This window comes from Fukomys damarensis, unplaced genomic scaffold (genome assembly GCF_012274545.1).
Source record: "Fukomys damarensis isolate Sample0158 unplaced genomic scaffold, DMR_v1.0_HiC HiC_scaffold_33, whole genome shotgun sequence".
Lineage (NCBI taxonomy): Eukaryota > Metazoa > Chordata > Mammalia > Rodentia > Bathyergidae > Fukomys > Fukomys damarensis.
Genome location: NW_022900945.1, coordinates 28,527,159 through 28,553,242, shown reverse-complemented (window position 1 = coordinate 28,553,242; position 26,084 = coordinate 28,527,159). Strand labels below are relative to the sequence as shown.

The window sequence follows — 26,084 nt, the reverse complement described above, 5'->3', positions numbered from 1 at the left end:
ATTTTCACTACAAAATGGATAAATAGGTAAGAATTATTATGACAGGTTATGCAAGATCTAACAGGGCTGATTACACACCTTACCCTACCAGGTAGAAGTGGAGGAACCAAACTGCACAGGTATCTTCAAAGTTAATACCTACATCATGGATCATAGCACTCATTAGTTGCTTACAATAAAATGATTTTTTTCTCTCACTGAGTTTATAGGTACATTTTAGGTATACAGTACAGTTACATTCATCATTGGGATCCTGTACCTTTACAAGACAGGTCTTGGTTCTCGTTTTTTCCCCTTGTCCCTGCCCTCCCTTCACCCCCTCCTTCCCTCCCCATTTACAAACACTTTATTTCCATGTTTTCATTTTCTCATATTTTTTCATTTCCCTTATTACCTTTCCCCTACACTTCCCACTTTCCCTACACCTTTAGGTCTTTTCCTCCTATTTCACATCGTCAATTACATCATCAGGATCTTATTACTATTATAGCTTTTCACACCAGAGAAACTATTTGGTATTTATACATGTGTGACTTATTTATTTCACTTAGGAGTACATCCTCAAATATGTATCCATTTTCCTATGAATGAATCTAATATTTCATTCTTTATGGCTGAGTAGTATTCCATTTTATAGAAAAACCACATCTTCTTTATCCAGTCTCCAACTGATGGGCAAATGGGCTGTTTCCAAGTTTTAGCTATTACAAACTGTGCCACTATAAACATGGGTACACATATATCTCTGATATGATTATTTGAATTCTTTTGGAAAGATAACCAGCAGAGGGATGGCTGGGTCAAATGGACCTTCTAGTCCCAGCTCTTTGGGGTATCTCCATATTGATTTCCATAGTGGTTGCTCCAGTCTGCATTCCCACCAACAATGAAAAAGAGTTCCTTTCTCCCCACAACCCCGCCAACATTTGTTATTCTTTGATTTCTTGATAACAGCCATTCTTTGTGGAGTGAGGTGGAATCTCAGTGTTGTTTTCATCTACATCTCTTGAATGACCTGTGATGTGGAACATTTTTCATATATTTACTTGTTGCTTTTAAATCTTTGTCTGAGAAATGTCTGTTCATTTCAGATGCCTATTTTTGAATCAGGTCTTTATATTTAGGGGGGCTGAGTGCTTTGAGTTCTTTATGTATTCTTAGATAAGAGTCCTTTGTCTGAGGATCAGCTGGTAAAAATTTTTTCCCACATTGTAGGTTGTCTTTTGGTTCAATTGACGATTGCTTTTGCACTGCAGAAGCTTTTTAATAAGATGAGATCCCAGTTGTTGATTCTTTCTGCTAGTTCCCATGTTACTGAGGATTTGTTCATAACATGTTTTGCTATGTCAGTGTCTTCAAGAGTTCTGCCTAACTTATTTTCCAGCAAGTTTAGTGTTTCTGTTTTAATGTTTAGATCTTTAATCCACTTGAATTTTAGTTTAGTGCATGGTGAAAGATAAGGGTCTAGTTTTAATCTTTGGCAGGTTGAAATCCAGTTTTTCCAACACCATTTATTAAAGACACTATCTTGCCTCCACTGAGGATGGTCCGCTCCTTTGTCAAAGATGAGGTAGCTGAGTACATCTGGAGTTGTTTTTGTATCTTCCAGTCTGTTCCACTGATCCTCAGGTCTGTTTCTTTGCCAGTACCATGCTGTTTTTATCACACTGGCTTTGTAGTATAGTTTCAAATGGGGAATTGTTATACCTGCTGCCATGTGTCTTTTGCCTAGGATGGCTTTTGCTCTTCTAGGTCTCTATGGATTTTTGTAGTATTTTTTCTTGTTCTGTGAAATATAGTGTTGGAATTTCAATCAGCATTGCATTGAATCTGTATATCAGTTTTGGTAGTACGGCCATTTTCACTATGTTGATTCTTCCTACCCAGGAGCAGGGGGTATTTTGCCACTTTTTTATATCCTCTTCATTTCTCTTTTCAGAGTGCTGTAGTTTTCAGTGTAGAGGTCTTTTGCTTCTTTTGTTAAATTGATTCCTAGATACTTCATTGTTTTGGGTGCTATTATGAAAGGAATTGTTTCCCTAATTTCTCTCTAAGTGAGTCTTTTATTTGTGTACAAGAAGGCTATTGATTTTTGAGTGTTAACCTTGTATCCAGCCAGTCTGCTGAAAGTGTCAATTAAGTCTAGAAGTCCTTTGGTGGAATTTTTGGGGTTTTAATGTAGAGTATCATATCATCAGCAAATAATGACAGTTTAACTTCTTCCTTTCCTATCTTTATTGCTTTAATTTCTTTCTCTTGTCTAATTGCTGTGGCTAATGTTTCCAGAACTATATCGAAGAGGAGTGGTGAAAGTGGGCATCCTTGTCTTGTTCCTGATGTTAATGTGAAGGTTTTCAGCTTTTGGCCATTTAATATGATGTTGGCTTTTGGTTTTTCATAGATAGCCTTTATTAAATTGAGTTATAGACCATCTATTCTATTTTTTACAGGGTTTTTATCATGAATGGGTGTTGAATTTTGTCAAATGCTTTTTCTGCATCTATCAAGAGGATCATATGGTTTTTGTCCTTGGCTCTGTCAATATAGTGTATTAAATTTATTGACTTACATATGTTGAACCATCCTTGCATTCCTGGAATAAATTCGACTTGGTCAGGATGTATGATCTTCTTGATGATCCTTTGTATTCTGTGTGCTAGTATCTTATTAAGGAGTTTTGCATCTATATTCATTAACAAGATTGGCATGGAGTTCTCTTTTTTTGTTGTCTTTCCCTGGTTTGGGAATCAAAGTAGTACTTGCTTCCAGGGATGAATTTGGAAGTATTGCTTCCCTTTCAATTTCATTGAAAAGTTTAAAGAGTAGTGGCAGTAGTTCTTCTCTATATGTCTTGTAAAATTCAGCAGAGAATCCATCAGGACCTGGGCTCTTCTTTGTTGGTAAACTTTTAATTACATTTTCAATTTCACTGATTGAAATTGGGGTGTTTAAAATTTTTTTATGCTCTTCATTCAACATTGGTAATTCATAAGTATCTGTAAATCTGTCCATTTCTATTGTGTTTTCCATTTCATTAGAATATAGGTTCTCAAAGTAGGTATTGATGATCTTCTAGATTTCTATTGGATCTGTTGTGACTTCATCTTTTTCATTCCTAATTGCATGGATCTGAGCCTTTTCTTTCCTTTTTTCATAAGGTTAGCTGAGGCTTTATCAATTTTATTTATTCTTTCAAAAAACCAACTCTTCAATTCATTTTTTTTTATCGTTTTCTTAGTTTCCATTGCATTGATCTCTGCTCTAATCTTTATGATTTCCTCTCTTGTACAAGTTTTGGGGTTTTTTTGCTCTTCCTTTTCTAGAAGTCTAAGATTCATCATTAGGTTTTTTATTTGAGCTCAATCTGTTTTCCTAGTGTGAGCATTCAATGCTATGAATTTTCCACACAGAACTGCTTTCATTGTGTCCCATAGATTCCTGTAATGTTGTATTGGTATTTATCATTTATTTGTAAAAGCTGTCTGATTTCTTCTTTAATTTCCTCTGTAACTCACTGATTGTTCAGGAGAGTGTTGTTCAATTTCTATGTGTTTATGAAGTTCCTAAGGTTTCTTTTTTTTTTTCAGCTTTAATTGTTTCTTATGTTATTGATCTCCAGCTTGATTGAGCTATGATCTGATAATATACAGGGGGATAACTTCGATTCCTTTGCATTTATTCAAACCTTTTCTATGAGCTAGTGGTCTATCTTGGAGAATGACCCATGTGCAGTCAAAAAGAATGTATATTCTTATTTTGTGGGATGGAACACTCTATAGATGTCTATTAAGTCCATATGTTCAAAAGCTTGGTTCAGTTCTAATATTTCATTGTTGATTTTTTGCCTAGATGATCTGTCTATTTGTGATAGTGGGGTATTTAGATCCCCCACTACAACTGTATTAGTGCTTATTTGGTTTTTCATGTTACTTAGTGTTTGTTTTATATAGTTGGGGACATTAATATTTGTTGCATATATGTTTATGATTGTCATCTCTTCCTCTTGAATTGTTCCCTTTACAAGGATATAGTGGCCTTCTTTGTCTCTCTTAATCAGTTTTGGTATGAAATTTACTTTGTCTGTGAATAAGATAGCTACCCCTGCTTTTTTCTGCATTCCTGTTGCATGGAGAATTATTTTCCATCCTTTCACTTTCAGTCGGTGTGTTTCTTGTATTCAAAATATTGTTGGATTTTGCTTCTTAATCCATTCTGCCAGTCTATTTCTCTTGATTGATGAATTGAGACCATTGACATTGATGGTTATAACTGATGTGTACTGACTTATTATTGTCATGCCATTGTCCTTTTGTTGACTCTTTTTACTTTTTCCCCCCTCTCCTTTTACTTTCTCACCTTGCATATTTGATTTGCTCTGTTGGAACTTCATCGTCTTTTTCTAGGATATTGTTTAGAATTCCTTTTAGTGCTGGTTTGGTATTCATGAAGTTTCTCAGGTGTTCTTTGTCTTTATAAAACCTCTCTTCATGGTCACTCACCACAATCCTATCTTCTATATCTGAGATTCTATCTTTGCATCCTTTTATCCTGCTGAGGAAACTTTCAATAGAGTTTTTAATCTCCTGGATATCTGTTTGAATCTGTTTCATGGATTCCATTTCTTTCCTATGTTGGGCATTCATGATTTCCATTTCTTTCTTATGCTGGGCCTTCATGGCTTCTATTTTGGTCCTAAGTTCATCTATTTTTTTGTCAGTTTCGGTTCTAGAGTCTCGAATCATGACTTTCATTTTGTTCACCATCTCTGTAGTTATCTGGAAAATTATTCGTTTTGAATTTTTCTGGAGCCTGATTGATCTGTTTTGTTACTTCCTGTGCTATGAGTTCAGGGTGTCCTGGTGGTTCACTGTCAGACTTTTCTCCTCATTTGCCCTACTGTTTGCCATTAGTGAACTGGAAGTCTGTCTTTGTGTCTTGCTTAAGTGTTCTCTCATTTTTATTTTTGTTGTTGTGTTGTCCTTGGCTTAATTCCTGGATTATTACTTAAATCTTCCTGATATAGTTGCACTTTGGCTTTTGAGCCTCTAATGACTCCGAGACATTCTCATTTTCATAATATCAGAGAAGACAACTCATTAAAACAATCACAATCCTTTAGCCCAATTGATACAATCAGCAACACAATAGGATCAAGCACAACTTACAAATTGACCACTTGTGGTAGTCATTAATCTATCACCTTTAAACCATGTTAATTAAATTAAAATCAAGAAGCAGCCCAAAATATGTTTTCAGTGAATAAACTCTTCAAAATAGCTAGCATCTTTACCATTTAGGATGGAGGCTTAGACAGTGTTAGGATGAGAGGAGTAGATAAGTAAAAGAATTGGAGAAGGTTTCAAGTGAAGCCAGAGGACATAGGATGACCATACAATCTTTAGGAAACTGTTAAAGTCAAAAGGGAAAGACAGAGTGCAAGCATAAGGACAAGAAAATAACAACTTAACAGTAATAGGTGCTCACGTTCCTTTGAAACTATTAACCCTTGAGTGAAGTAAAATGAGACAAGAAACAACATAAAGAAAAAAGAAAAATGATAAAAGAAGAAATCTGAGTTAGAGCAGAAAAAAAAAGAAAACAAAGGGAGATGAGGAATAATATGGGGGAGCAAGAGACTGAGTTGGAAAAAGAGGACAGAAAAAGGAAAGAATTTGCAGAGTGGAATGAGGAAAAGAAAGAAAAAGAATTTGAAGAGCCTCTTTCAGACTATATCTCTGCTGTCATAATAGACAATGTGTGCAGCCATGTGCAGAACTAAGTCCTTTGATCTCAGCTAGCTGAAGGCAGACCCCTGAAACTCAGACTGATTTCAGGCTGCAAGGCCCAAATTGAGTTCCCTGATTTCCTGCAGGTTTGAACTCCACAAAGTTCTGCTACATGTTCCCTCTGCCCTTTCTTTGAAGATATTCAAAGTCTGGAGCTCAGGGAAATGTCCTTTATGACCATCTGTGCCTCTGCAGAGTGGATCCAAGGACTGGCACAATCAGGAGGCCTGAGAGCAGGGGGGAGCAAAGAGGGGGTGTTGCAAGGGCACCAGCATGGCAAGGTAGTCCTCACTGATTGAGCCCAGGATGGCCAGAGGGAGAATGAATCTTGGAGCAGCTGTCCTCCATCTCCACCTTCCACCTCCTGCTGGGTGCTGGTCCTAGTTTCTTTTCTTTTTTCTTTTTTATTGAGTTTATTGGTACTTTTTAAGTATACAGTACAGTTACTTTCATCATTGGGATCTTGTACCTTTACATGACAGGTCTTGGTTCTCCCTTTATTCCCCATCCCCCAGCCCTCCCTTCGCCCCCTCCACCCTCCCCTATTTAAAAAGATTTTGTTTCCATTTTTTCCTTTTCTCTTATTTTTTCTCATCCCTTCTTTCCTTTCCCCTACTCTTCCCACTTCCCCTACACCTTTGGTTTCTAGTTTCATTCCATTTGATCTGATAAGATACAATAAATTATTCACTTTTTTGCATTTGTTAAGACTTGCTTTATGTTCTAAAGTATCATCTGTTTTGGATAATGTTCCATAAATGAAGGAAAATATAATCTGCTGTTGTTAGATGGAGTATTCTCTGTATTTCTGTTAAGTCCATATGCTCTATAGCATTGCTTCACACCATTGTTTCTTTTTTTATTTTTTGCTGGACTAGCTAAATATTTGTGAGATGGGATATTGAAGTCACCTCCTATTACAATATTGCTGTCTATATGCTTCTTTATATTGAGTAGTGTTTTTATAAAATTGTGTTCACTACTGTTTAGTGCATATATATTTATAATCATCATGCCTTGCTAATAGATGGTTCTCTTTATCAGCATGTAGTGTGCTACTTTGTCTCTTCTAATTTTAATTTGAAATCTGCTGTATCAGAAATGTGTGTAGCTAATCTTGCTTTATTATGCATCCATTTGCATAGAATATCTTTTTCTATCTGACTTCCAGACTTGGTATATCTTTGCCAGTAATGTATGTTTCTTGTAGGTAACATATAATTTGGTCTAGTTTTTAATCCACCCACCAATTACATTCAGGATTATAATAGAATGGTATGTACTGATTCCTGTTATTTCATTGATTGTTTATCTACTCTTATAACGAGATTTATTCTTTCCCTTTCTCTCTTGGTTGTATTTCCCTTTCTTTTCTGTGTATATGATTGCTTTTGGTTTGCAAAACTGATTTAACAGTCATGAATTCTTTTAGTTTGTACTTATCATGGAAGGTATTTTTCCTTCAATTCTGAAGGATAGTTTTGCAGGTTATAGTAGTCTAGCAATCTAGTAAACAAGTTGGCAGTTACTTTCTTTCAATTCTTGAAATTCATCATGTGAAGCACTCCTGGCCTTTCAAGTTTGTTGAGAAATCGACTTTTATTCTGATGGTTTTGTCATGGCATTTTCTCTTGCAGATTTTAGTGGTCTTTTCTAATTCTTAATTTTTGTCAATGTAACCCTGACATGTTGTGAAGAGATTCTTTTCTGGCCATATATATTTGGGGTTTTTAAATGCCTCCAGTCCCTAAATATCCTTTATTTACAAGATTTTGGAAATTCTTTCCTGTTATTTTATTGAATAGGTTCTCTGTGCCATTAGCCTGTATTTCTTCTCATTCCTTGAGACTTCAGTCTTCAGTTTGGCCTTTTAATCCAACAGAGCTCTTGTATATTCTCTTCATAGATTCTTATTCTTTTTTCTTTATTATTGTCTGAAAGTTCTAGTTCATTGTATTCAAGCCCTGATATGCTTCTTTTTTGCTTGATCATGTCTAGTAGTGAGACTTTCAATGGAGTTTTTAACTTATTGAGCTTTGCATCTCTAAGATTTCTGTTTGCTTTTTTCCAGAATCCTTACCTTTTTATTGAAATGCTAATTTGTGTCCTTCATTCTCTTTCTTAAGAAGCCCTTATTTGCATCTTCTATGAATTTGTTAGTCATTTTAACAATCAATTTTTTGAAATTTTTTCTGGTATTTCACCCAGTTTGACATCTATGGATTCAGCTGTGAGAGAGTTATAAATTTTGGAGACATTTTTTGCCTTGTTTTATCATGTTTCTATTTGGGATTTGTGCATCTGTTGAGATGGATATCTCTTCCACTATTATAAGAGGGTACTTTAAAGTGATTTTCTCTCTAAGATATGCCCTGGCCTATGGGTATATCTGTGTTAAAGCAACCCCATAGTATTAACTCTAAAGAATTAAAGTGAGTATAATATAAAGATATCTGCATAGCCATTGTGATACAGTCCACAACAGCTAACCTGTGAAAACAGCCCAGGTATCCATGAACTGATAAGTACCTAGAGAAGATGTGGCATATATACACAACAGAATATTATTAGCTATAAAGAAGGAAATCATGTCATTCTCAGAAAAATAGATGAAAATGTAGATCATCATGTTCAGCAAAATCATTGTATCATATGGTTCCACCACCTGCCTCACAAGGGCAAGGTCCTAAGATTGATCCCCATTACTAAAAATAATAATAATAGTAATTGTATCATGTGTATCAGACTCAGATTGTATCACATGTTTTCCTTTAGCTGTAGAAACTAGCAAGGAAAAAGGAGAAAGATGACATATAAGTAGATAAGAGACTATTAGATGAAAAAAGAGGATAAGAGAGATGAGGGAGGTAAAGGCAAGAACACAAAATGGGGGTGTAGAAATAATCAAAATATGTTATACATATGTACAAAAATGTCATATTGAAACCTACTATTCTGTAAAAGCCATTAGGTCCTCTGAACTGAAAATTATGATTACTCTAGTGGATGCTTGGTAAACAAAACATGTATATAGCTGCCTGTAGATAAATCTCCTGTAGGTTATTCTCATGAAGTTTTCAATTTGAAGATTAAATTGATCTTAGTTTATGAAAAAAAAGAGGAACCCAAAGACATAACTAATTGTAATGTACAGCCTCTGTTTGGTGCTTGATTTTAAAAATCAACTATTAGAAATGTCCTAGAGACAATCATAGAAATATGAACAGAGACATTTGATGGTAATAAAGAACTACTATCATTTATTTTAGATGTGATAATAATATACACCTAAAATAATTTCTTCTGTTTTTCAAAAATATTCCTGCTGTGTTAAAGATACGTATTAAGATATCTGCAGATGAAATGGTGTGATGGATCCAGGTGGAGGTTGAGAAGAAAATGATGAAGCAAGAGAAGGTTAAGTTCCGCCATGATAACTGTTCAGGCTGGATAAGGGGTACATGGGGCTCATTATATTATTCTCTCTATTTTTGTCTGTTTTGCAATTTCCATCCTGGGAATGAAAATAAAGAATTCCTCATCAGTTCTTCCACCACAGTTAGGTAAGCTGTGACTGAATTGGCAGATCCCCTTGAGTTGTTTACTCGCAACACACTCATGGAAACTTTTGCTGCCCGCAGTACTTGTCCTTCAGTTGATAGAGTTCATTCATGTCACTAGGACACTCCTTTACGGTATGAGTGATTGTCTGGCTCAGTTTTGCCTGGCACACCTACACTACCTTTTCAGCATGTAGAGTCACATACTTTATTATAAGAAACTTTTCCTGAATTAAATCTTTAAATGTTTGGGTTTCCATCTACTGTTCATATTTTTCTTCTAAAACTCCAATTAAGGGTATCCAAGATTCCCCAGTATTTCTGCTCCTGGTTTTTGTTTTTGTTTTTTTGTACCAGGGATAGAACTCAGGACCTTGCACTTGCTAGGCAGGCGGCGCAACCACTGAGCTAAATCCCTGGCCCTGTTCCTGGGTTTTTATGGCATCTCTTTCCTTCATGTTTCTTCCAACTGTGTCTTTACCCCATGATCACTTATCCTTATTTCAGCCTAGGCTTCATGTTCTCCATTAACTCTTCACCTCTTGTCTGTGCTCAGACACTTCTGCTTCAGAGTCTTCTTTCACCAAGGTAATTGTTTCTTTGAGAATGTTTTCATGTCAATTCAAGACAAATTTTAAAATAGAATCTTTCATCTGCTTAGGAAAGAGTGTTTATCTGCTAGTTAGTTTTACTCCTCTTTGCCATGTTTTTTCATATGAAATCCTTCTTTCAGCACCTTTTGCAGCACTGAATGAACTATATTCGCCGAATCTAACTATTTTCAAGGGATTGTTTACTGGGGAAGGGCAGCTGGCATTCCAGGCTGTTCCCTTCTCTGCTGTCTCCGAAATAAATGACTTTCTGCAAGTGCAGCTCATCTTCACATTCTGCATTCAGCCTTCTCCAGCCAAACCAGAAGAGGAGGCTTGCTACACCACCCCTGTAGACATCATTTCCTAAACAACTGTGCTAACTTTAGCACTTCACCTTCAGCGTGAGTGTTTTCGCCGGCACTTCCTGGATCTGCCATCCCTTGGCTCTCTCCGGGTTGCTTCTTTTTTGGTTTCCTCCTGTGCAGCTACTGCAGTTTCAGCATCTCTTGGCAGCCTGCACAGGTGTAGCAGATTCTGTGGCTTACATTTCCCACCCCGCTTTCTGTCTCTCTCCCCCCTCTGTCTCTCTCTCTCTCTCTCTCTCTCTCTCTCCTAAAATGTAGAAAATCTTCAATTTATTTTTTGTTTTTTTTCTTTCCTACAATTCCAAAGGCAAGAAGGGGGAAATACTGCTGTGTATGACCTGGTTTCTGTCAGAAATTTGACTTTATTTTTAGGAATATATTCTCGAGGAGCTTTATACTTCACGCTTTATCACAGTCAACTTTAGTTTTGCTACTCTGGTTTTAATGAATTTACCTTCTTCTCACAGAAGCTCACATTTTTACATAGCTTATTTTCTTCTCACTCGGTGTATATAAAGCTTGTTTAGTCCACTGAAGGCTTTTTTAGCAAAAGTAAACTATCTCATCTGGGAAAGCACAAGAATAATGTAAAGGGAATGATAAGCCCAGATGCAGTAGAACTCTTCCACTCAGTCATTCCTGAAGCAAAAGCAGGATTATTGCAAACCAACTTATACTTCCTTACCAGCTGCTGAATTGGATCCTGCTTTAACTCTGCAAGGATGAAGTTATTTTCTTCCATTTAATGAAACCAAAATCTTTCATGGTCAGTAAGTGTGTGGAAGCATCTGGATTCATTGACTGCAACAGACCTTAATAGTGTGCAACTCGCTGGGGGAAAATTGTGTGTATCATATTGTCATTTTGCATCTGTTACTCTGATTAGGATCATTGTAATACATTCAAATTCATTAATGGTGGCTACTTTGGATCCCTAAATAATTAATGGAATCATAGGTGTCTCCCTAAGCAACAGCCCAATGGTGCAGTGTATTAGACAGCCCTGATAGTTCTGAGTAAACAGCTCTCACACAGCTGCATCTGTTTTGTAAGGCACCTTCTCTCCACCAGCCTCCCTTAGCCAAGACTGGGAAAATGGGCAAAAAGCAGGAGTAGAACCCAGGAGAGAGTAAAGCAATCTCCAAGAAGAGGGATGGCTGTACATGCAGGGTGCTGGGCCCCAACTCACACAGTGAATGGAAATCTAATGAACACCTCCCTGGTTCTTACATGCCCTATAAACTGAGAGGCTCTGGATACAGATCCGTCTTCTGGAGAAAGAAAGTCAGCAAGATGGGGAAAACACTGTGTTGTGAACTCTAGTCCATCAGACTGCTATAATGCTGTGTATAGGTTTTTCTTATCCTAAATTCCTAATATGGTTCCAAAGCCTGAAGGAAAGAATTTCTTCTGCTCCTGAAATATAAAAAAAATTCATCCTTCCCTACACAATTTTATTGCTTGTTCCTCCCATTTCAGAATATACTCTGAGGGGGAACAGATGCCCACACATGAAGCAAAGGTGTCAATATTCAGAGACTTTTCCAAAAGCAAACTTGAAGCCATAAAAAAGAAAAGCCAATTTATTAGGCTATGATTAAAAATGAACACACAATTAACTGTGGAAATGCCTGTTTCCCTATATCCCCAGGAAAACGATTCTAGGCAGATTTTTCAATTTATCTGCATTTCATCAATGTGGAAGACCATATAAATAAATGGCAGTTGCATATCCTGGGGCAGTGTAGAGGTCATGAAAAAAAATCTATAACCCACAAAAACTGCAAGTGTTAATAAAGATAATGCCCTGGTTGGGAACTGTGGAGTTAATGCATATTTGTAAGTGTCTCAAGAAAAGATGGAAAAAGAAAGAAGGTGGGGAGGGAGAACGGAACACAGAAACTGAAGTTGAGAGGAGGGGATCATGAAAAAAACAAGGAATTGGAATGCAATTGACATCCCGGAATCACTCTCCTCAAGGCTGGAGGGCCAGCTTCCTTGGCTTTCTTCCTGGTTGTACCTCTGCATGCTCTCCAGAAAGTATCCAAGATGAGTTTGGTCAGCTCTGGCACTGCCACCATTAGAAAGCCAGACAATTATCAGTATGTCAAAGTCAATGAAGGGAATCAATGGAGGTATCTATTCAACAGCAACATAATATTGTGGACACACAAGGACTCAAACATGGCAGGCAAGAGTTAGGGCTTGGAAATGGAAGTGAGCATTGAGAGAAAAGTAAATTTTAGCAAAATGTTACTAAGAGTCATCATTTCTCAGACCTTACTTCTCATAGGCCATCAAGCATGTCTAACTTTATAAAGGTACAAAAGCTAAACGGTCAGTAAAAATTATACCTTAAATTGCGGATTTTTCTTTTTTCTCCAAGTAGCAATATGTGGCAGATACTCTCCTGAGATTCTCAGCAGGGGCAATGAGCTGCAACACCCAGCCAGTCATGGAGCGCCAGAGTAAAGAGCTAACAGTGTACTCTGTTGCCAGGCCTCAATGTTGGATAGGGTAGGTGCATTAAATGCATTTTTGTTTATGATATTTTCAACTTACAATGGGCTTATCTGAACTCATTGCAAGTCAAGGACCATCTGTATTTATTTAAATTTAATCATTATTGCAAACTTTCCAAATCACACTCATTTAACTAATGAGTAAACTCAGTGTGTAATAAGGACTTCATTAGTGAGTACAGAGCCAGGATATGAACCATTACATATCAAAATCCAAAGTCTATGCTTTTAACCACAGTCCTGCTATGGAAGACACTCTCATCTCTTTAGTGGTGTATGGTTGCCCATCTGGTAAGATACATGAGTAGAAAGAGTCTACACGTATAAGCTTATTCTTAATTTGGTTAAATTAGAGACACAAGAGACATAGGGAAACCTATTTGGTTTTAGATATAGCATAAGTAAACTCTTGGATGAGAGTAGAGACCAGAAACCAAGAACCTCTGATTCCATTAGATAATAAATTACATGTAGACCATAAATAATCATTAAATGAACGATTTAATTTTCTTTGTCAAATTGTACACATAGTGTTACACATAATATTGCCTGCAGTAAGTGCCCCAAATTGCACTATGAATGAGTCAATAAACACATGAGCTAATGCCATCTTCATACTCATCTGTAGAAAACCTTTGAACATAGAACAACACACCAACCCTACCATTATCATTTTTTTGCTATACGTGAGCACCCAAACTTCCCTTTAAGTAAAGGGAATATGCCATTGGTATAGTCACTTACATAACAGAATGTGCCAAGAGAAGTAAATAAGGTTCAGGCCATGAGCATTCCCAAGCCGATGACACACGTCATACCACTCATATCATACCATATCGTATCATCATTTTTTTAGCATTTCTTCGCACTACCCTTTTACTACAAGAATCAATCTGGACTTTAATTATTTGCTCTTTGACCTGAAGCACATGGATTTACAGGACACTTCCAAGGCTATGTTGGATTTTCTATCATTTAAAGATCAATTTTATCTAAGCAGAGCTAATTAGAGATCAACAAACCCTCGCAATCTCTAGCTAGTACCTAAGTAAGTGTTTAAAAACCTAAAAATTTTCCAACAGAGTCAAAGTTCATTTCATGGGCAAGCAAGGATAGGAAGAACCCACATTTAAGAAATAGAATTTTTAATGGCCCAGCTTTCAATTGACAGAGCCTTAAAAAAAACACACAAAGGAGAAGAAGTTAGACCTCCCAGGTTTCAAGCACATTGATATCACTATTGGATGTGAGACTTTAGGCAAATCACTAAACCTCACTAACTCATTTTTCCCAACTGAGAAATGAAGAACTGAACACTCAGCTAGGCCTATAAAAACATATAAGTTATTTTTTATGGTCAATCTTGTTCCATAAGTGTGCCAGTTTTATCAACAAGGTTTTGAATTATCTGAATAAACTTTCTTCCTTCATCTCTTCCATTGCTTCCAGAAAATCATTGAAAAAAGCTGATCAGCAGTCAGCTGGATTGAAGTAAATCAAGTTTCCCCTTATGTCCAGGCTAAAAATATGAAAGCTTTTCCAGATTTATGTAAAGAGAGCCCTTTAGGAGTGAGAGCAATATGCTGCATTTATGTGGGATGGGCTTTAAATTTTTGTTTCTTTTTTCAGGTACCTGTGATCCCTTAAATATTGTGTGTGCACTTGTCTCTAAAACTATTTATGCATCTTTCACTCTCAGTTAAAGACTCTGGTGATTTCACACATGATTTCCCCAAGTTAAATTTTCATTGAAAGTGGAAAATACTCAATTTCTGTTTGCATTAAGTGGTTTAAAATGCATGACAATTAACAAATGAGTCATATACAACCCCTTCCTGTAACTAATGCACTGAAGCTGAATTCATCAATTACAGAAGGATACAGCATCTACCTTAGTGAATATAGAGGTTTCTTAGACTTCGCACTTTTTTTGTTTGCTTTATCATTCTATGTGTCCTATTCATAAACTGTCTCTAGGAAACTATAGCAAAGGTGTCTTCCTTCTCTCCAGCCACTTTGTAATCTACACTTAACTGCAGGGTAACAGCAACAGAAGCCATAACTAACCAATCTAACTCGCCTTCTAAATCTGCAACTACAGCCCGGGAAGAATCTTGTATTAGGGTGTTACATGCTAGATTTAATGTGAATGTTGTAGTCTGAAGCGAAAATTATTTGTACAGCTGGAATATAACATTTGCATAAGTTACAATTAAAAGGGAAAATATAATTACAAATTTTCAACTTAACTTGAATGGTGTTTAAAATGCTCATTTGGCACAGGCAACAGCTTGCAGGCAAACAGAACGCACTCTCCGAGTCTCATCCCTTTGTCTGGGTAGCAGTAGTGAGCTCATTTTGAAGGGCTTGCTTTAACCCCAGAATCCCAACAGCAACCAACATTGAGAACCTAAAATACAAGGCAATGTTTGTTTTCAAAATAGGATTACAACATACACAGTGATTCATAAATATTTGCATCTTTTAATTGTTTCTAAAAATGAAGTGGCAAGTGGTATCACACAGGAATATCATTTCTCCTGTGGAGTGAATGAGCAGTAGAATTTTAACTAGTTTCATTCCCTTTCAGCTCTCAGATCTGAGATCTTCAGTCACATCTCCTGTGCAGTGTTTTCCTCATATCACAGTCTCTTTAATGGCTCCAGTTTCTGATTTCTCCCCGCTTAATTACATGTCTTTTTCTTGTACCTTCTTCATGCTGAAGGCATGTCATTCTTCACAGAGACAATCTCAGCTAGGTGTTTGTGGGCTGAGTCCATTTGGCTGTTCATTTTCAAGAAGTCTTTTCTACAGGGCAAAGGAATCCTTTTATTATCCTCAAACATGAAAACCAAAATTTTCATAAAGCCTCTGTACAGCATGTTTACTTGAAACCCTGCTTCCCCAAAGTCATGATAACTGTGATTATAATGGAACATGCATTGTGTCATATCAATGAGCTTTAAAAATAGAGGTAAAAAAGAAAATTATTCTATTCAGTCTTTCTCAGAAAAAAATGCACCCAAAAAGGCATATAAACAAAAAAATTACTATCACTGTGAATTACACAATTAATGTCTTTCTATTTTCCAAATCTTTCTTCTCACAGCTATCTCCAAATAATGAGTCACCGAAAGATACTCTTAGAAAAACTGAATTATAAAAGCTGATCTTTTGTTTGATCTACCCTGGAATCTGCAAAGGAAATTCTTTGGCAAACAGAAATCCATAAACTAATAGCATAACCTGATTTGTCTTTCTCTTTAGAACAAAAGTGCTAAGTTGATAGAGTATTATTAATTAGTGTAATTTTTTAATCAGAGAAACTTTGTTTATTTGAGGAATAACAAATGCAGGAAAATGAGAGGGCCACCACACCACCACCAGGAAATGTTACTTAGAATGGCCGGTTGAAACTAACGAGAAAGCATCTTCAATATGATACCTTTGTGAAGAGTCATATTTGGATCACACATCTACAATAGCTTCACCACTCAAAGCCAGAATATAAATGTCTTACATAAATATATAATATCATCATATATATGATAAATGTGGTTTATAATGAAAAATTCAAAATTTTAAATAAATATCCTGTGACCTGTAGGCTCCTTTCCACTTCCTAGGATACCAGCTTCCCCATTTCTTTCTTCTTTGATGCATGGTAAATAAAGTTTTATTAGATCTTCAGTTTGTATTCCAGTCACAAACTATTAAAAGGCCATTTCCTAGAACGGTATCACCCAGACAATGAACCATTTACCACTTATTTGCCACATTCCTCAATATTTATTTATTTATTTATTGGTTTTTTTTGAGGCAGGGTCTCCCTTTGTAGTTCAGCCTGGCCCTGAACTCGCTATGTAGCTCAGAGCTATCCTCCGGCCTCAGCCTCCCAAGTGCTGGGATTACAGGTGTGTACCACCACACCCAGCTCTCTTTATTTTAAAAAATGTAACACATTGGTAATTTTTTGACTTTATAATAAGGTCAAATTACTCAATTTTTGTGTGATTTTACAATAGTAGGGAAAATAGCACAGGTGGTACGCAAATCAGGAAAGGGGTGTGTAAGGAACTAGAGTGTAGGAGACAGTGTCCACCAGGGCCTGAGTTCTTAAAAAACAAAAGTATATCAAAGAATATTTGGAAGAAAATTAGAACACCAAGGAAGAGCTAAGTATTTCTAATTTCTACTTTTCTCCTTGATTCTTAGAAAGCATTTCTCAAAAAAGATGAAAACCACCATAGCACAGCAACTTTCCCTGAAGACAGAGGTGGATTTAGAATAGATGCGCTCGGAGAGATGGGCGACCTTCACACGGCGCCTCTCTGGCCAAGAGGCTGCATCTGGTATCGCAGCAGGCACATCGGGGCAGGGCCGGAGTGACGCTGACCATCAGGTGAGGGTGGCCCCGTCCTCATCTCCTGAGCTCCTTCCATTCCACGTCTTCTGCTCCCCGCCTTCTTCGCTTCCCCCCGCTCCCTTCCTGTCTTTCCTTTTCTCCCATCATTCATCAACTGAACTGACTAAAACTACGTGGATGTCTAATTCTTATCATTTAATTTCTTTATTATGTAAAGTGTCTTTTTTTTTAAGTTTTAAATGTGGATGATGTCAAAGTTTTACATTTCTGGCTCTCCAAAAAGGTTCCGCTTAGACTAAGAAAGCTCATAAGTTGGTTCTCACTTGCATGATAGATAGATATCCACCCCCACCATTTAAAATAGGTCAGTAATGAGTGCTAAGCAAAAAGATAATTTTCCCCTTTTTGAGAAAAGAGTAGTACCTCACAGGAGTAATTGTAGGAATTGTGGGAGTGAAAGAGACAAAGACTCTCGAGAAGGATGCTTCCAAGAACCAGGGCATTTTGATATTCATTGCCCTGTCCTGAAGAAGTCGTGTCATTTCCAATGGGAAATACTGGAAGTCTAGAGTAATTCATTATTAAAACAAAATTGATCATTCTTTAAATGTTTCTTTACAACTTTTTTCATAAAGCTATACCTCTTAAAGCAAATGTCAGAACTATGGATGAGATAGAGCAGGGATTTTTCACATCAAATTTCTCAGAATTCTACTTTTGAGAGATGCGGATGCATTGGGTGAGAGAAAGGAGTATTAAATGAAAATCTCTCCAGGATACATGACTCCTTTCACCAACAAAAGTCCTGCTTTTTATGTGTTTTATATAAAGAAATTGTTGAATCCTCATTTGAGAAGAACAATCCTATTTTAAAACTTGGAAAATCACAGAAATAAAAAAGTTCATTCATCATTGGGATCTTGTACCTTTACATGACAGATCAAGCTCCTGATAGTGAATGTAATTACACTGTATACTTTAAAAGTACCAATAAACTCAATAAGATTTTTTAAAAGTTCATGTTTTTACATTGACACAGAAAACAAGCTTTAAGATTGGGGAATATTTCTTCTGACTGCTCAGTTTTTCATATTCCCAAAAGTCTCATTACCTGGTTCTCTCCTGTGGAGTACACGCTCCGTGTGCTTTGAGTATCGTTCCCCACACCCTTTCTCTCACTCCTTGGTCAGATAGGGGAACAGCTTTCATGGCATGGGGAGACACATACATAGAACAGACTGATTGGGTTGTTTTCTCTCCACAGTTTTATTCAAGCATATCAAAGAACTAAGATCTCTGCTCTGACATAAGCAGATACATCTAAATATTTCTTGCAGATAGAGATGACCACATTCAAAAGTAGTTTGGGCGAAGAGAATTATTAATTTCAAGCAGGCACTTGATTCTGAAAGGGAAAACATACTTCGCTTGCAGGATTGTGAAGTCATGGTAGAATTTCATTAGTGTGCCCAGTAGGAGAGAGTCAGGAAAGTGAAACAGAAATAACTGCCTGATCAGGTGTACATGAAAGTGAGAGCATATCCAAGTTTGATAGAGATGACCATACTTGGAAGGTGGCTTCCTAGAATAAATGTTTGCATTTTTACTTATTCACAGATGGGAGATGACTGAGATGTAGGACAAGTCTTAGAAGACTGGTTAACTTGAATAAAGCCATTTAAGACAATCAGCTGTGACATCGTCTGCATGAGTGAGGCTATCTTGAGCAATGCTTCTAGAACCTTTCATGACCTCTCGCAGGGGCCAATACACAGGAATCATCTCCACTCTTGCCGGAGCAGAGGAATAATGAGGGGAAATTTTATCACAACAAATGAGGAAAATGGAACTGATTTTGACAAGGGATATTGTAAGTAATTACTTTCTATTAGAACCACAGAAGTAGAGTCCTGTCTCTATTAATATTTTAATAGTTTAGGCCACACACTGCCCACAGACTGAGCAGACATCAAGTGAACTCTGAATCATAGATTGAAAATCCTCACCCTATGAAGAGAGTAGTAGAATGCTCTTCTATATCTAGCTCTCATGTATTAATACTGTTGCCAGCTCCCCCAACTTCCCACCCCTTTATTTTCTACAAAATAATATCGAAATCTGAAATCTTAGCACAGGTCAAGACTCTTCAAGATCCAGCCCATTCCCCTTGCCCCAATGTATGTCTTACATGTCTTGGCTGGTTCCTTATCCTGTGTGCCATGCAATTTCTAGTGTCAAGGCAGCCAAGAATCAGTGAGAAAAGGGAATGGGGGGATGTACCTTTCCAGGTCACACTCCCAGTAATCCACTTCTTGCAACCTGCCTCCACCACCTAACGGCAATCCACTGATGGATATAACATCCACACAGTCCAATCACCTTCCAAGATCACACACACACACACACACACACACACACACACACACCTTTGCAGGGACATATTCATTCTAAACCACACATAACACAAGAGAAGAGAGATAGTAGAGCATCAATCTCTTGCATCTATCTCCACTTTGCCCTGGGGACATATGTCTGAGGCCTTTCACTTCTTCATAGATGAGAGGTGACTGGGATGTACAACAGAGCCTCAGAAGATTTAATAATCTGGATAAAGCTATTCAACTACTATTCTCTCCATATAAGTGAATGTACCAACAATGCATAAAGTACAGTTTGTACCAGCAATGAAGTAGAGCTCTCTGTTGGCTATTGACTGATGATTAGAAACATCGATTCTAAAACTAGTAGCCAGGATTCAGAACTTAATTCTATCTCTTACTGATCGCCTTGAGATGAGGATAATGGTGTTCCTGTCTCACATATCTGTTGTGAGGATTACACAAATTATTGTACGTAAAGCTCTCCCACCAGTGCCAGAAATACCGTAAGCCTTGTGTAAGTATCAGCTATTACATTTAACAAAGAGGTGGTGGTAAGAAAAGATTGAAAATTCTTGAATTTAGAGGCACAAGCAACTTTAATTCAGAATCATTGATACTGAGAGAAAACAAAACGAGAGGACATTTCACCTCCACTCCACCGTGGTCTGGAGGCAGTTTGGTGACGGCTTTCCCGGAATACTCGGATTCTTGACGGGGGCAGCAGTGCTCAGACGGAAGGATCATGAGCTGAGGCACAGCAGGCTCCGGCAGGAGCAAGAGGAAGGTGGTAGCTCCCAAAGACCATGTCACAGACGTCCAAGGTGGCCAGAGGGCACACACCTACATGGTGGAAATGACAGAGGAGGCTGATGAAAGTGAAGCTACCCACTGAGCATGGTAGCAGTATCAGCAAAGGCAGTGACCAACAGCAAAAGAGGAATTAATATGTAGTGGGCAGCATGGGCCAGGATGGCAACCTTATTCACATCCATGGGAGAAGTCCCTAAGACAACCAAAAATGCATGGAGCTAGAGCTTTTGCCGACATACAAAGGTCTTCTGTGAGTTCAGTGTGAAAAATCCCTCAAACTGTCATTGCTGTGCCTTACTTTTATCTTTTTTTTTAATTTTAAAGAAAAGGAAAAAAGCTTCTGCACAGTATGAGAAACCACCAACAGTATGAAGAGACAACCCACCATGTGGGGAAAATGTTTTTGCCAGCTGTTCCTCAGACAAAGGACCACTATCTAGAATATATAAAAAACTTTAAAAAATCAGACCTCCAAAATTTAAAGACCCAATCCAAATATGGGCATCTGAAATGAACAGACATATCTCACACAAAGAAGTATAAATAGTAAATAAAATATGAAAAAAAATGTTCAACATCACTGGTTATTCAAGAGATGTAAATGAAACAACACTGAGATTCCATCTCACCCCAGAAAGAATGGCTGCTATCAAGAAATCAACCAATAACAAATTCTGGCAGCACTGTGGAGATGGAGAAAGGAACCCTTCTCCATTGTAGACAGGTGCAACCACTGTGGAAATCAGTACGGAGATTCCTCAAAAAATTAGGATTAGAAGCCTCATTTGACCCAGCTATTACCCTACTGGGTACCTTCCCAGAAGAATTAAAACAATCAGACCACAGTGATATATGTGCACCCATGTTTATAGTGGCACAGCTTGTAATAGCTAAAAGTTGTAAACATCCCAATTGCCCAACAACTGGTGACTGAATAAAGATGTGGTGGGGGGGTTGTTTGTTTGTTTTTGTTTTTTGTTTTTAATAAAATGGAGTACTACTCAGCCATAAGAATGAGAAACTAGAGACATTTATAGCTAAATGGATGCACATTGAGGCCATCCTTTTAAGGGAATAAATAGGGCACACCTGTGTAAAGACCAATAATTTCTCTGGTGTGAGAAACTGAAAGTGTAAATAAGGATAAAAATGTATAATAGATAATGTGAAATAGAAGAAAAGATCCAAAGGGGAATGTGGAAGTGGGAGGGGAAAGGAAAGGAAAAAGGGAAAGGAATAAGTATGAGGAAAGAGAGAAATGGAAACAAAGTCTTTGTAAACAGGGTTGGAGTGCAGGGGTTGAATGGAGGGCAGGGAAATGGAAAAATAACCAAGATACATCACGTAAAGGTACAAATTCCCACCGATGCATGTCATCATATTGTATACCTAGAATGTACCAATAAACTTAATGAATTTTTAAAAAGTATGAGTTTGGGATTAGGCAATGTTTGTGTTCCATTCAGCTAAAACAGTTTTTCACTGAGCGTCTGCTTTGTACCACAGCCTCTGCTCTGGTTGGCAGAAATGCCACAATGAACAAGATGAGCGTCTTCCGCAGAGAGAGCTCTCCTCACAGAGGGGACACAGACATTAAACGATTCAGGAAACAAAGGAGTGAGCTTTTTCCTATCACAAGGAGCTGTGAAGAAAATAAAATAGGTATTGCTGTGTAGAGACAGAGCAGGGCGGAATGCCTTCAATATGGTGGCCAAATAAAGTCTCTCTGGGACAACCCACTTTCTGGTCCCCTTTGTGTCTCTCTTGTACAGGAGCTTTCTTTCCCTCAGTAGAATTTTCCTACTCTTCACCTCCGTGTTCCTAGAACTCATTCTTCAATTTTAGAGAACTCAAACTCATTTTGGGATACCTAGCAGGTTTTGGGGAGTTACATCTCTTCCCCCTATATCACTTTGGAGGTCTTCCACCAAGATTACTTGTCAGAGGTAAGAATTTTATTTCATAGGTTCTAACTTTGGTCCTTTGCTTCATAGACAGTAACTTTTTTTCATAAATTCTGATTCTTATTTTATAAATTCTTTTTGTTTTATACATTCTGACCTTTTTCAGCTTTTCCTTCAAAGGTGTCTCAATTTTAAATTGTGTGTTTTACATTTAATCTTAGCCAAAAAGCCAAGAAGCAATAAACTGTATGTTTTAAATGTTTCCAAATTTCTTGTTTCTCTTATGCATTGTCCTTTGTTAAAATTATGTTTTATTCTTGTTTTGTATGTTACAATTGGACTTAGCTACTTAAAAATGTTGTAAAATGGATCTTTTATGAATTTATCTCAGATAAAGACAGTTTAGGCTTTTATCTGTCCCTTATACAATGTCAAACTATGGCTACTCTGCCAGCTAGTAATTGCCTTTAGGGCAGCTGCCGCTCTCAAGCAGAGGACAGGTTTCGCCAGTTGCTCTCTTGTGAATCCCCACTCCCATTGATGCCAACAGCAGGTGAAACGTTAACCAGATAGGCAACTGGGTTCCTTTCGGGGACAGATCTCTGATTGCATGGAACTGAGGTGACAACTCAGGGGCCATGACCAGGGCTACTCTGTGGCAGATACCTAAAGGTCTCTCAGAAAAAATTAGCTCTTGACAGCCCATCCGGGTAATCAGCAGAAAATCTCCCCATCTTGTCCTATCTGGACTCCTCTGTGAGGTGAAAGGGGAACCCTGGCAGTGATCATCGGGTATCCTCTGTCTCAGAGTGATCTGAAACGATGTTGTCAAAGCCTTTTCTTAAGCCTCCAATAAGAGTTAAGCTACAAGTTTGGACTGCTCTCTCTATGAGTAAGATGGGATCCCATGTCAGATGTAAAAAGCAAATAAATCTGTCCATCACAGTGAGGGTCTAATGATCAGGAAGAAGCTAACCTTCCAGGGAAGATCTGGAGACAGTGGATGATTCTAAGGTAGCAGTTTCTCGGCAAACTGGAGGAACAAAAGGAAAAATAGCACAGTAAGTCTAAAACAAAGGTCAGCAAACTGCAGTCTAGAGGTTAAATCCAGCTTGTTGCTTGTTTATGTAAATGAACTTTTATTGGAATACAATCTTACTCATTTGTTTATTTAACATCTTCAGCTGCTTTTCTGCTCTAATAGCAAAGTTGAGTGGTTGCAATAAAGGCTATGGTCTGCAAAGCTAAAAATATTCATTCACCAGTCCTTTACAAGTACACCAATACCTGGAATAAAGCAAAGTGAAGAAGCTTGGCTGAAGTTTAACGGGCACTGGGGTGGCCAGCTCTCAGGGTGCTGTAAGCCATGGGAATGGCTTGGACAGTAGTTTCAGTGTAACGGGAAGCCACTGGAAGGGTCCAAGCAAGGCAGACATAGGACCTGATTTATATTCTTACAAGGCCATGCTGGGAGATGTGAGGAGATGAACTGTAGGAACAAAGTGATGACCAAGAAGCCACTCGTGTAGCTACTGTAAAGCCTAGTGAGAAAAACAATGCCAAGGATGAAGATATCACAGTGCAGGTAAGACAAGCAGTTCAGATGCAAAAGCTCTTTATTTTAAATGTGACAAGGCCTGAGACTCCCCATCCCACTGTGTAACCATAGGTAAGTTACTCAAACTGGTTAAGCCTGGTTTCACCCCAGTAAAGCCCTTGTAGCTATATTGTATGGGTTAAGTCACAAATGCATCCGAAGTGCTTATCAAAAAGTAAGTGTTCAGGGGCTGGAGATTTAGCTTAGCAGTTCGGTGGCCTGCCTTGCAAGTGCAAGGACCTGAGTTCAATCCCAGGTACCAAAAAAAAAAGTAAGTGTTCCATAACTTCTGGCTATTACTACTGTTGCTGTTGTTGTTGACCAGTAAGGGGTATGGAAAACCAGGCCACAACGCACAGCTCATGGTGTTAGCAAATGGTGTGTTTCACTCCCTGATTAGATTTGTGAGTCCCCCGAAGACAGGGAAACTCTCCTATCCATCTTTATATCCCCAGAACTGTCCCTGGCAGATGGTAGATGTTTAATAAATGCTTATTGATTAACTATTATGCTCTTTTTTTAAAGAAAGAAAGAGTATTATTCATTCTGCCATTTTTCACCAGAAGTGTTTTGTTTTTAGGGCTGATAGAGTACATTTTTATGACACAGAACCATTCTGGAGATACAGAGGTAGTTGTCTAAGGAAAGCCAGTACCCAGCAGTCTGTTCATGCAAATGAAAATGCAGATGCTACTCCCCAAGAAATATCCAACCCAGTAAAATATGTCAATAATGACAATAATATGTTCAATCTAGATGATAAAGTAACCATTCTTAAGAAGTCCTATCATATCAAATGAGTCTACCTTTCAAAAATCTCTGCCCCAAAACAGATGCAACAAGAGTCAAAAACCATTGTTCTAATGTCAAGTTGTTTTCAGACTCTTACTTCAGACTACTTAGACATTGCAATCTCTTGTCCAGCAATATCAGATGATCCCTTATTTTGCATCATTACTTCCTTCTTTTTATTGATTCATTATTCTACATACAATACTAGCAGGATTTTTATTCAAGTTGAGACTTAAGAATTATTTTTCACCTTTCTGATTTTTTGGCACTACTACTTGCCACACAAAATCTACTCTTGAAGGAGTAAAACTTTGTCAACATAAAATGTTAAATAGCATCTAAATGATGATTTCAAGTGAAATTAAATATATTTATATTTATGTGATATTTTTAATTTTAAAAAATGGAAAAATGTCATAATAATCACACAATAAAAATTATAAAAACCTCAAAATACCAAGAAATAAAATGTTACTGGGCATATTTACCTGTTGTATTCACAGTAACTAAATACATCCTCACTATATACTGTTGCTATATTTTTAAAAATTAATTAGAAAAAAACTTGAAAAATTAACCAAATAAGACTAGGTGAGAAAATGTCTTAGCAGTGATCACTAAATCACACCAATATTATGCAAACAGCAAGTATGAGAAAATAAAAATAAGAAAAATATTTAAAATGACAGTACACTAAAGAAGAGAATACCTTAAAATAGTAAGAAAAAAGGGGAGAAACCCTTGAAACATCAGAAAGTAACTGTGAGGAGGGAGGTATGTGTGCACGTGCACATGTGTGTGTGTGTGTGTGTGTGTGTGTGTGTAACACAAAGCCTGGCATCTCACAAATAACGTATGTTCCATATTATGTGGCAGTTGCTATGGTAACAACCTTTCTTTTCTGAAACAGTACACAGATGTGTACAACATACTAACCTGCTGGTTATAAATTACAGCTTTTCCCATAGTTCAATAACTTAAGAATTCTAGGTTTCTGAAATCTCAGAAGTTCTGTTGTTATTAAATTTTTTTATGAGATAATTTTCCATGTACTTTCAAAATGAGAGTCTTCCCAAGCACACCAAGGGAAAGGAGCCATGAGAAAATGGGGTGTCTCAGAGAGCAGAACTAACAGAGTGCTGCTTCTACAAAGGGTCAGTGTGAGACCCACTGAAATAGGGGGAAATTATTTCAAGGAATTAAGCATCATGTCCACTAGTCACAAGAAATAAGTCACCTGAAAAATGGTGTTATAAATAAAGTTATGGATTAATTTCTTATTATAATGAGGCATATTTGTGGCTTCAAAATAAATGATTTTTAGAAATATTAAAGCATTAATATAATTTTATAAGCTACATTGGAATGAGAAAGTGAATTAGCCTAGTTATTTGACTTCAAATGAAAT

At 37.4% G+C, this 26,084-nt stretch overlaps 1 long non-coding RNA gene across 1 annotated transcript; it reads right to left on the bottom strand.

The window, feature by feature from the left end:
- Positions 1 to 15,429: 15,429 nt before the first annotated feature.
- Positions 15,430 to 23,827, bottom strand: LOC104873306. The gene is made up of 4 exons (XR_783431.2): positions 23,575 to 23,827; positions 23,264 to 23,320; positions 20,222 to 20,413; positions 15,430 to 15,634 (listed from the first exon to the last, which is right to left on the bottom strand). It is a non-coding gene; the product is annotated as an uncharacterized LOC104873306 (long non-coding RNA).
- Between the last annotated feature and the right edge of the window lie 2,257 nt (positions 23,828 to 26,084).